Source organism: Thermobia domestica, chromosome 14 (genome assembly GCF_964235325.1).
Source record: "Thermobia domestica chromosome 14, izTheDome1.hap1.1, whole genome shotgun sequence".
Classification (NCBI taxonomy): Eukaryota; Metazoa; Arthropoda; class Insecta; order Zygentoma; family Lepismatidae; genus Thermobia; species Thermobia domestica.
Genome location: NC_137467.1, coordinates 139,548,894 through 139,562,234, shown reverse-complemented (window position 1 = coordinate 139,562,234; position 13,341 = coordinate 139,548,894). Strand labels below are relative to the sequence as shown.

The window sequence follows — 13,341 nt, the reverse complement described above, 5'->3', positions numbered from 1 at the left end:
GATGTCTTCCCAGAATAAGACTGAAATCTGCCCGCCTCCCTATGTTGAAGACAACTTTGCTCCCTGATCCTCCAATGGATTGTTTTTCAGCTTCACAATTAATTTGAGCATCGCTTAACAAAAAAAAAAAAAAAAAAGTAACGATCTTACTTGTCCCCCCCTAATGTTGACAGATTTCCGCCGCTGGTTGGCACGAATCAGGACCTGCGTGTGGGTATTGCTTCTCAAACCTGATGCGCCGGAAGCAGCCAAATATAACCAACCTCTACAGCTTTACTGTAGAACTTTATAGTAGGTGTTTATATCTTAGATTCTGTGTGTGACCTTTCTGAGTCTATGTACTATATCTTGATCATTTCATGTATAATTTACGTTTATTCGTCTTCCCATACTTAAATTTTTACAAGGTGTTGAATATAGTCTACACAAAAGGATTTAACAAAACACTGGGCTCAGCGATATCTCGTTTTACAGGCTCGGGCAGGTCATGTAGCCATAATGAAAGAAATCGGAAAACGACCATTAGAAACACCTAGGCGCAGATGGGAGGATAATATTAAGATGGATCTCGCATAAATAAGAATACAGAGTAAAAACTGGATCCATTTTGCTGAGAACAAAAGCTAGTGGACAGCTTTTGTGAACGCTGGATCCATTTGGCTGAGGACAAAAGTCAGTGGACAGCTTTTGTGAACGCGGTATTGAACGTCCATGACCATAGGTCATGGAGTTGATATCGTTAACTAACAGTAGTTCAAACGAGAGATCAAATCGTGTAACCTTATTTAACTCATTACCCGATGTTATAGAATGCAGCGACAGAAATCGAGTGATAATACTGTACAATATTCCATTGTTATATTCGTATTTATATACGGTATAATACATACGAGGGTTGATCCAGAAGTAAGGCTTTCATCAATTTTACAAATAGATAACATTGTTTATTCTCATAGCAATACACATCGTCGGAAAGGAGACACTTTGCTCTATTTTTGAATATAATCGCCATCTTTTCCTACGCATTTTTGTAGACGGTGCTCTAATTTCTCGATCCCAATGTCGTAGAACTCAGGCGCCAACCCGTTCAGGAAGCGTTTCGCCTCGTCTTTGACTTCATCGAAGCTCCGGAAGCGTTGGCCACTCAAGTATTCCTTTAACTTCGAGAACAGCTGATAATCGCTAGGCACGAGGTCCGGACTGTACTGTGGGTGGGGCATGACAGTCCACCCAAAGTTTGTCAGAAGGTCCTGGGTTTGATGGGAGACGTGAGGTCGGGCGTTGTTTTGAAGCAGCGTTACACCGGCTGTCAGTCATCCCTGCCGGCGGTTCTGGATAGCTCGCCTGAGTTTTCTGAGTGTTGCACAATAACTGTTTGAGTTGATTGTTGTCCCAAGTTCTATGAAATCGACCACCAGTATCCCCTTACAATCCCAAAATACACTGGCCATGACTTTGCCATCAGAAGGAGTTTGTTTGAACCTCTTTGCGACTGGTGACCCTGAGTGATGCCATTCTTTGTTTTTTTTTGTTTCGTTTCGGGAGTGAAATGAAACACCCCCGTTTGTTCTCCCGTAACAATGGAGTCTAACAATCCTTGCTTATCTTCTTGACACTTGTGAAGGAACTGGCGAGCACAGGCAAGGCGTTTCTTCTTGTGTTCTGCTGTCAACATATGCGGTACCCATCGAGCACAACATTTGTAAAACCCCAGTTTTTCAGTCAAAGCTGTTGCCTCTGTACCGTAAGAACTCCCAGGAATCCGAGCAGCAAGTTCACGGACGGTGATCTTCCTGTTTTGAAGTACTTAGCGTTGGACCATCTCCACAATCGCCTCCGAAACTGATGGTCTTCCACTCCATTCTTCATCGTGGACGTCCTTCCGACCGGCACTAAAGTTCCTGCATCACTTTCGGACGTGGTGAACGGACATACACTTGTCGCCATACACCTCTGTCAACTGACTATGAATATCCACGGGTGGAGTTCCTTTGGCCTCCAAAAAGCGAATTACGGAACGAATCTCACACTTGGCGGGAACAACAATGAACACCTTCATCTCGGACGGCTGCTAAGCCAAGACTGAGCGGCGCAGCGAGGCGCGGCCGGGTGGAATCGAAAGAGGAGGAACAGCCGCGCACAACAGTGTTGCCGGATTTCACCTTCACCTTCCCGTGTGGCTGAAGCTCTTTGGGAACCTTATTTCTGGATCAACCCTCGTAGATATATACAAGTAAGAGTAATTTTTAGTTGGGCCGTACGGAGATGGACCATATAAAAATGAAAATGATCTTGTTTGTGATCAAATTCTCTACAACGCCTTGAGTAATTTGCCAAACTCGTTATACATGACTTCAAATTTCAAAACAAATATTGTGGCGGAGTGGAGTAGAAAGGAGTAGCATGTAAAAATAATTGAAAACGACCAATATTAGTATCAAATCCATAGTTATCGGGGTTGCTGTGCTAAACAGTGACACTTTGGATGTCGCTTAAGCCCCAAATCAACCACCACTAGATGTAAACACTCCTAGCACCCTTAGAGTTGAGGTAGAAGGGGTGGCATGTAAAAATATCCTTGAACGACCGATATTAATGTCGAATCCATAATTTTCGGGGTCACTTAGGTGAATAGTGACACTCCTGATGCCATTTAAATCCAGATTCTTCCCCCATCGTCATGGGTTTGAAGAATTGGTGTGGGAAAGGATGACATGTAAAAATAAGTGAAAACGACCATTTCATAGTTTCCAGTGTTGCTGAGATGAATAGTGACACTCCTAAAGCCAAGTACAGTCCCGAATGGCGTAGGATAAAGAAGGGATTAGGAGTCGTTATATGACAGCGAACATCCTTAAGCGGTTGACATCTACCGGACGAAATTGAATTTTCGCCTGATCCTGTTTACTATCTAGCATAATTGTTTATTTTTAGGGATATAACGTGTTTCATCTATTCACCTGTGAAGCTGTTATGGTTAAGCGGATAACGAGTGCATGTACTGAGACATAAAAAAATAATGCAATATGGTTTGTAAAACATTCAGTTGTTCGTAAACAATGAGAGATTAGTTATAATCCAGTACTTCATAGTTGTTACGGTTTTTCACGTTAATGGGTCGTTTAAAATGAAAGAACACTGGATCACATAATACCTCAAGTTGCTATGATACATAAATACATAGGTTAATCCATGTTGATCAGCTGCACTGATGATAAAAGCAATTAGTATGGATGCGTGTAATTCATCCCGTTTGATTCTCACTTGTTTTCTGTAAGTTAATCTGGTCAAAACCTTCCGTTCATTGCTAAGGTATGACGTTTATTGAATATTATGTCTCTCTATATGTATGTGTATAATCCGATCTATGTGGTGATACTAAATAAAGGGAGTATTAATCTTTTGATTGCAATTTAACAATGAAGTTTCTTGTAAAGGAGTGTTTTGTTGAAATATATCTCGTACATATACCGCTTCCCTTTCCCCTAATAATGTGAACGCCGAGGGACATCACCTCTCATACGTCACGGGCTAACATGGCCATAGGTACCTAAAGCCCAGAAATCTAAATCTAAATCCTAAATCCTAAACGAGGGTGGAGTGGAAAGTTCGTAGCCTGACCTCTTTCCGGTAACGCTTCTATACCACTTTTAAAAAAGATTTTGAACCCTGCAAAATACTCGTATCGCAGTACAGCACTTTTCACTTCTGCATCCCCAGATAATCTCTGACCTCCCAAAAACTTTTTCAGGTTTCAACAGACAAGTGAAAGTCCGATGGGCCAGATGAGGCGAAATAATAAAAAGTGAAATAATAAAAACTATCCTTTGCCCGAACCTGATCTTTGTGGCAAAGATCGAGATCGGTCTCGTGGTTCAAGAGGTACGAAGTTACGAACATAGTGAAAAAAAATATAGATTGTTGGTATAGTGAAACCCTAAAGGAACAGCCTGCTGAACTAGCAGAGTTGTTTTTTCACTTAACATATGTGGGGATCAAACGGCTGCTTCAGTTGGAAAAACTCCACCATTTTGATTGAAAACTACTTATTTCCAACAACTCTCTCTTTTCATTTCCTCGTATCTTTGCTCATAACGGAGTTGGCCTATGAGCCCAGCCTTTCAATACATTCTGTATGTACAAAGTGACAACATCGACAACGTTCGGGAGGTGATTCCTGATACCAAGATAAGACAAAATGGATAGACCAACCTGGGTGCACAAATGTTCCCTTTCGGAGTTATAGGTTGCCGAAAACATGAAAGAAATTATTTTTAAAGGCCCATAACTCCAAAACTGTGGAACTTACCGTAGTCGGGTCAAGACTTCACTTAGGAACTAATATGTGCATTATCCATAAATACATGATTCAATCCTGCAGACTCACGCAACTTTTTTTTCTATATATATATATATATATATATATATATATATATATATATATATATATATATATATATATATATATAGAGAGAGAGAGAGAGAGAGAGAGAGAGAGAGAGAGTTTGGCTGCCAGCATATAATTTGAACTACTCACAACTACCTCAATAAAAATTGTTGCGGAAGTACCGCCGAATTCTGAAACTTGGATATTTGGATAGGGCACATATTAGTTCTTAAGTAAAGTCTTGACCCGACTGCGGTAGATCTCATACTTTTGTAGCTATAGTCCTTTAAAGTTAATCTTTTTATGTTTTCAGCAGCCCATAACACCGAAAGGTAGCATTTGTGCACCCAGGTCGTTCTATCCTTTTTGTCTTATCTTGTGTAAGGAATCACCTCCCAAAAGTTGTCGGTGTTGTTTTGAAACACCCAGTATAGTTGTTGTTGAAACTATACATAGGAATTAACATACATTTATTTATTTAATTTTGTTTATTTACTTATATTAATAGAGTATTGCGTATTCATATGTTATCATTGCTGAGTGAAGGTGAGAGCATTTTACCTTTGTTGTTGAGTATTATTTTCTTTCCATTCTGAAGCAGCTTCTGCCCAACACTGTTACTATGGTGATCATGCATCGGAATCTATTTATCGAACAGTGTGTGAGTTTATTCTCATTTTGATTGGAGGATTATGTTCGTCTATTGCTTTGCTGCTGCTCTCCATTTGGCTATGATCCCTGTTAATATGAGTATGTGTTTATCAAGCACTTTGTCAATATTTGAATGGCAAGAGAAATGTGTGGGTTTAAAAAATAAAGTGCCAGGATCAGCATTCCTCTTTTTCTGACATTTGTAGATGAGAGTTTCTAAATTAAAAATTGATCCGAGTTAAAACTCCAGTGCTATTTGAATAATTATTTTGCGTTCGTTTCTGAGAATGAGAATATGTAGGCCTATACAGAATTTGATACTGGATATTGTTCGATTAAAATCTGAAATCTCTTCTATATTTTTTTCAGAGTTTGTCGAGTGCTACATATGTATAAGGGGATTTGAGTGAGTGTAATTTGATCAGTGCTTTTATTGTCAGAGAAGAGAAGTTTTAATAGCTTTGAGCGATTTGTATATTCGTTCGAACATTTTCTTCGGATAAGCAAATAATTATACGAATAATTAATGTGTCAATCTCTTTTCAACTTTTTTCTCTTTTTTTCTTGTGTTGTAGCAGGATTAGAAATCATCAAAGCATACATTGTTGTCTTATTTCTGCGTGAATTTTTTTATTAACCTTGCCCATCTATATATTAAAATGCTAGGTTTATATATTTGTGGCCAAGAAAACTCTGTACGTTTGTCTCCAATCCTTTCGACAATGAGATCTTGAAAACCACAAGTGCTAGAAACGTGCCGTTTTCTCTGGTCGATTCCAAATGTTGCGTAAATTGAGCAGTTCTAATTTAACATAAAAAAAAAAACATGACCGTTATTTCTTTATTACATTTTTAGGGGTACACTGGAAGTGTCTAATTTTAAAAAAATCAGTTATACATTCTAAATCAGTTATAAAATCAGTATATCCTACGAGTTATACATTCTAACACCACACACTTGTATGCAGGGGTTGTGTATCTTTCACGCGTTTGTTTCATTGCGAAATGATAATTAAAAACGAAGGATAACCGTTTCTCCATCTAAGATGAATCTTTATTGTTTGGAGTGTTTTGCCCAATGAACACCATACGTCACTGAGATTATAATTAATTATTATTATGTAATTATAATGTGTGTATTTCCTTATTACATATTGCATGAAAGAAGAAAGAAAATACTGATCTTGCATGAAGTAAAAACTCTAACTGGAAGTAGCTCAAACTTGCGAACTGTGCGAGATATTGAAAAAATAATCGAAAAATCTCTTTATGGTATCGCTAGGCCCGTATCCAGGGGGATCTAGGGTAGGTCGCCCCCCCTAAATTTTTACTGGCTCCTAAAATTTTCACGGTAGGCTTACAAGTGAACTATAATATGGTGATGAACTATAATATGGTTGGATCGCCCCCCCCCCTATTTTTTTTGTCCTGGCTACGGGCCGGGGAACCGCTTATCGATTTTTATCAAGACTTCTTTCATTTGTGTCTGTAAAGGGACTGTAAAGGAATGACAAGGAGATTCATGCTCATATGTGAATGATGCGTTGTGTACAATTCGCATGTTCAGCTAGTATTGCAGTTTAAATTTTTAGAGTTTGGTTTACCAAAAATTCCTTTAAGCATTTCCTCTGTCCGTGTGCCCGTCCGGGAGAGACAAAATCTCGAAAACTACTTGATAGATCGCCATCAGTTTTGCCCAAGGTGTAGAGGGTCAAAAGTTGGGACATTGAGTTTGTTGATGGAGGTGACATTAAAACCGGAAATGGTATAAATTAATCATTTCCGTTTTTAACATTGATCATTAAAGAGCAAAAACGGTAATAGATAGCGATAAGCGGTTTCCTACAATCAATCAAGCGTTCCAAAAATACATTCTACCTCCATACTTAACTCTTTATTAAAACTGAAAGTGATAGAAATCCTCTACAACTTCCGATTTCAAAATTTGTATTATAGTAAAAAAAAAAAAAAAAGTGAGAAGCGTTTATTTTAAATCAATTTAGCGTTCTAAGAATAGATACCATCTTCTCTCTTAATCACTTACTCAAACGGGAGTGACAAATAATCTATTTTCGTTTCTTTTAACGTTTATTACTACAGAGTTAAAACGGTAATACAAGGGGATGCTGAAAATTTCCTGCCTTTGTCAAGAAAAACAAGTGTCAGAGATTCGGGATTACATACAGTATTTATCCAATGTATTTCCCATTGAGATCAAATGCACTTTTGACAGCGTTGTTGAAGCTTTTCTAGCCAATGCAATGGAAAATTCTTTTGATTGTCCCTCAAACCAGCTCCCAGCAGCCTGTGTGACGTCAGAGATGTCCTTAAAACGGTGACCTTTCAGATGTTTTTCAGGTTGGGAAATAGAAAATAGAAGGGGCAGGTCTGGGGAATAAGGTGGGTGGTTGACCGATTGGAATCGCAGGTGACCAATTTGGTAGCAACAATGTTGGGCTTGTGTACGGGTGCATTATCGTGCATCTTCATCATCCCTTTTGTGAGCTTTCCACAGCGTTTCTTCGTAATTCTCTTTCAGCTGGTCTAGAAAATTAGCATAATACTCTTCAGTGATAGAGGCGCCATTCGGTACGTAGTCCACCATTATAATGTCATATTTGTCCCAGAAAACAGACGCCAGAAATTCTGGGCCGATTTGTAGGTACGGAATTTTTTGGGGCGGAGGAAGCCACTATGGCGCCATTCCTTTGACTGTTCATTGGTTTCAGGATCGTAAATATAGAGCTAGGTTCCATCCTCTGTTATTAGTCTAGTGAAAAGGGCCATTTGTCATTTTAAAATGGAACAAGGTGGCTTTGGATGCTTCGACAAGTTCCTTCTTTTGATCCGTACTCAAAAGTTTCGACAACCGCGCTAAAAGCTTGCGCATGTTTAGGACTGCGGTAATAATATAATCAAATCGCTCCCCAGGGATGTCCAGTATCTAAGCAATCTTTTTGGCAGATATTCAAGGGGCCTCAAGAATCAGCACATGGACAGCATCGAATGTTTGCTGGTCTGTTGAGGTTGACGGGCGTCCACTGCGGAGCTCCACCTTGAAATGACCAATCTTAAAACGTGATATCCAGGTTTTCACACAGCTGTATGAAGGATATTTCTTCCCTAGTGTTTGGCACATCCCCATATGAATTTCCCTTGAGACTTTCCCTGGAGCCCCGTCCTCAGCTGACGACTCCGAAACTTCCTCATGCCTCTTCTATCTCACCTTCTGCTTGCAGTGACAGATGTACAATTAGGATGCAATCGATTTTAATACAGTTACATATTAAGATATGAGGCTTTTATATGCCAACAATTTTATTTGTCTACTTCAATTTAAAGGAAACAAAGCCAGAAATTTTTCACGGAAAAGTGGTTTTACGCAATCAATTAAGCATTCCGAGAATTTATTCCATCTCCACTTTAAGCTATCTACTAAAACCGGACGTGGTAGAAATTTACTACTGCTTTCGGTTTAAGTATTGAGAAAATATGCCATACAAAACAGTCTCCTTCACGTGGTGTCACATAACACTGCTACTTGTTAAAAAGAAAAAAAAAACTTTCAAACTAATTAGATTTTCGTTTTATGCTTCATATTTATAGCATTGAATATATTCTACTAAATGTAATGTTTATTTTTCCATCATTAGCGGAAATGTAATAAACATGATCATATTACTCGTTTTCAGTATAATTAAATCTTTGATTTCAGTATGTAAAAGAAATAACATTAGTTGTATATTCAAGCACTGTAAGCTACAATATTTAATTAAAATGATGTTCATTGATTGAAAATGAAATAATGATTGAGTTAGCAGACTTTGATCTGCAAGTGACACTATCCTATTGCAAATTGGCTTATATTCTATCTATGTACGTACAATAAAAGTAAATATTTTTAAGTATTAATGCTACTTTTTTATCAGCATCATACTAAGAATTGGAGATATTTGATAAATAGTGGAGAATATAATGCATTTAAAACTGATTTAGTGTTTTCTCAGATCGAACAGGAAATGTAAATGTGTAATCATTTCTTGCAGTCCACAGTTATACTCTTAATATAATAGCTATGCCATGTTTCTTAATTGCTTTTAAATATTAATAATATGATTACAAGGCATATTTTTTCTATGGCGAAATTTCTTGTAAAACTCATTTCATAACACTAATTCAATCAGAATCGATTTAAATAATAATAATCAGAGATCGGATGTTAGGAAAACTGCCTATTTCTTGATGTTAGAAATGAGATGAAACTGAACGTGCTGAAGTTTATTTTGGGGTTCTTTGTTTCAATTTCAAAAAAATATATTTTAACTATTTTGCCTATTTCTCTGTATATTATTCTTTAAATGCCGAATATTGCCTATTCTTTACATTTTCTTAAAATCAGTTGTTCACTGGAGTAACTACGTAGATATCATGTTCAAAAGAATTTTCTATCTGTTCCAAGAAATTTAAAGATAGCAAACTCAGGTCAAAATAAAGGTCAAGCTTCAACTCGATACATGGAATGAATGTCAACGCGAGATATTATTGTGATTTCTAAGGACTGGGACAAATTAAAGGCAATTGAACAAGTGCTCAGAACTGAAAATCTATTTAGACTTTTTAGTTTAATATCAGATTTCATATATCATTGAATGTTTATTTGTTCATTACTTAAATTAGATTTTAATACCTGAGCGTCCTGGTTCTAAATAACTAAGTAAATTAGAAAAGAACTTGCTTAATTGTATTCCTAGAAGCAGCAGAAGACCGTCCAATATTTCGGATACATATAGGCATACGAGTATCCTTTTATGAGGAACATAGAAGCTTAATACCATGTTATGCAGAAGATTCTACACATGTTTCTTCTATCAATATCAGTAGAACCCTTTAAATTTTTGTAACGTATTTTTGGAAGTTACGTCGGTTTAATGTACTAAATTTTATGTGGGGCAAAACGCGATTATATTATTGTCCTTTTAAATTCAGTTTTTTAAAGTAAACTTACAATAGAATCACCTGTTCTAACTCACTCACTCTATGGCCTAGGAACCCGGAAGTTCAATCCCGCGTTCACAAAACCTCTCCACTGACGTCTATCCTTAGACATCTGGATCCAGTTTCTACTTTGTATTCCTATTTCTGCGAGATCCATCTTAATATTGTCCTCCCATCTGCGCCTAGGGCTTCCTAATTGTCGTTTTTCGATTGGACTTCCTGTTGAGACTTTGAAAGCGTTCCTACTTTCTTACATTCTGGCTACATGACCTGCCCACCTGAGCCTCCTAGACTTGATTACCCTAACACTGTTTGATAACCTGTATAAATTATCTAGTTCCTTCTTATGGAGTTTCCGCCATTCTCCATTCCCGTTCCTTTTGGATCCGAGTATTCGTCTCAGGATCTTGTTCTCAAATACTTTCAGTCTACGTTCTTCCCTCAGAGTAAGCAATCATGTTTCGCAACAGAACACCAGGCATGAGTATCGTTTTATACGAGCTCGTATATGTTAAGCTTCAAATTATCTGTTCTAGAGAAATTAATTTATACTCCAAATAAATGAGAAAACCTCGGCGTCCTTTCCTACACATTTATTTTGGAGCAAAAGACTTCGTCGTTTCACAATAAACTTACATGCTCATTTTTTTTTCTGCAGACTGTACACTAAATCGATGTCACTTTGAAAACTACGTTACAAAAATTTAAAGAATTCCACTGATACTGATAGACGAAGCATGTGAAGAACCTTCTACATAACATGTACTAAGCATCTATGTTCCTCGCAAAAGGATACTTGTGTATGTGTCCGAAATATTCTTCTGCTGCTTCTTGGAATACAATTAAGTGGGTTCTTTTCTAATTTTAAAATACTTATTCAATTCTTTCTATTAGTCAAAATAACTAATTAACTCGGTCACCTATGAAACCTGAAGGCTCAATGCCGTATTAACAAGAGCTCTCTATTGGCTTCTGTCCTTAGTCGACTGGATCTAGTTTCTAGTTTTTATTCCTATTTTTGCTAAATCTACCTTAATATTGCCCTTTCTTCTGCGCCTTGTCTTCCTAATGGTCTTTTTCGGATTGAATTTCCAGTTAAAATTTTAAAGCGTCCCTACTTCCTTCCATTCTGGCTACATGATCTGCCCACCTAAGGTCCTAGACTTAATAATTCTAATAATGTTAGGTAAATTATACAAACTACGCAGTTCCTTTGTAATACGTACTGCTTGAAGAGTACATTTATCTATGAATGCGAAAATACTCACTTTTGCTCCTCTAAATTTTTCAGGATTATTTAAAAAATATAGTGTGTTGAATTTTCGGATATTCCGCGTCACCCGAATTGACGTATGGCATCAGCCAATAAGCTCACAGGTGCTTTTACTAAACCTTCAGTGACGAATCTAAACATTCACAATTTCCACAAATACAAATATAAAATCAATTATAAATGATAAGATTCCTCCCTGAAGGTTCAGTAACAGCGCACTGCGAGCTTATTGGCTGATTCCATACGCCAGAGAGTTCTTCCCTCAAAGTAAAGAAGCATGTTTTGCAACCACAGCGAAAACAAATAGAGTTTAGACTGAATAATAACACGAACTCCTTGCTTTTAGTCGACATTTTAATTCTTCGTTATTTTAATTTTGATCCGTTAGTGTTGATTCTAGATATGTGAAATTATGTAATAATAATAATAATAATAATAATAATAATAATAATAATAATAATAATAATAATAATAATAATAATAATAATAATAATAATAATAGTGATGATGATGGTGGTGGTGGTGGCGGCAAAAGTAGATCTCTGTGAAACTTGAAAACGAGAGGTTTTAAATACTTAGAAGAAATTCCTGTATTTTGTTGCTTTAGATTGTATATAGTGGCAGTTAACGAGGATGATGCTTATCATTTATATTATGGCAGCAGGTGTTGCTTAATATCAATAATCTCAAATGATACTTACCTTGCTATTCAGGATCCTGTTGTAGTTAAGTTCAAACATGATGATGGATTTTCGCTGACAGCTGTCAGCATTGTTTAAGACATAGGTAAGAAATGTTATAACGAGAGAAGGATGTATGAAAATTAATTACATAGAAAATAACATAACGTCTAACTAATATATTTTCTCATATGATTAATTCCTGTATAATTAATTAACTAATTCCTATACATTCTTTCCTTACTATAACGCTTTCTTACATATGACTTGACAATGTTAACAGTTGTCTTCAGAAATTCAATATTAAGGTGTTTGTTTGAATTGAACTACTGTATAACAGAATACAAAAGAGCAAGATAAACTCTGAGTTTATTGATAAACTGCTGTTCAAAAGGCTTATATATAAACTTTTTCCTAAACTTTATGTTGCTTCATTATTAATACTATTTCTTTCTGTATTTTATGCAATGTCTAAGGCAGTCATCTCGATCATGTTCATTGGTGAGACATTCCGTGTCGCTATTTTCAGACCCTGACTTCTATGGACTTTCTTTTTGCCTGTTTCATCATCATCAGCTCCATGAACATTTCGAGGCTGTGGTGTAATTTTCTGGATACTCACTGTTTTACAAGAAAGGATTGTTAGTTCTTTGGTTAACTCTCAACCTGGATAACTAAGGATTTTTCTGTCAAAGTCCTCTTCCCTTAGCCTTTGCTAACCCACAACGCAGTAGTGCTGATTTTGGTGCACCTCGTTTCACCCGGTATTCACCACATCTGATGGGCAGGTGCCAGGAGGGAGTCCAGCTTCTCCCCCAGGATTAGTGACGTTGGAAGTAAGGTTTTTGATATGTTCGAAGAATGAGAATCAATAAATTTTGAAGATAATATGTCGTCAAAACTCTTCCTTAGAAATTGTAGAATCCAATTTGTGGTCTCTGGTGAATATCGGTGCAGCTTGAGACGATGGCTAACCGTTGAGCCTCCCCTGGGTTGACTAAGTCTTATTGCTTATGATGCCACCGCTACCCATGTGAGAATACTATCATTTCCATACTTTCTTGAGATTCTCACGCAGAAACCCAATGTATTGGATGGAATTCATTGATAGAGTGCATAATCACGATACTCCTGATATGCGGAAAAAAACTCCTCCTAGTCTTACTGATGGCATCGACCAACACTTGAGCTCGCTACCATTGTTCAAAAAAAATCTCCTGCCATTTCTAGAGCCGGTCCTAATACCCATGACCACATCCCTTTAGAGATCAACCCATTTCTTGAATCACCTGGAATTCCAGAGGAGGCCTGCTAATCCCAGCTCTCCTACCTTTCCTACCTCAATTTTATGTGCT

At 37.2% G+C, this 13,341-nt stretch overlaps 1 protein-coding gene across 8 annotated transcripts in view; it reads left to right on the top strand.

The window, feature by feature from the left end:
- The window catches only part of rg (A kinase anchor protein rugose), a 1,617,632-nt gene that overhangs the window by 679,329 nt on the left and 924,962 nt on the right, over nucleotides 1-13,341 (top strand). The gene's annotated exons all lie outside the window — the stretch shown is intronic.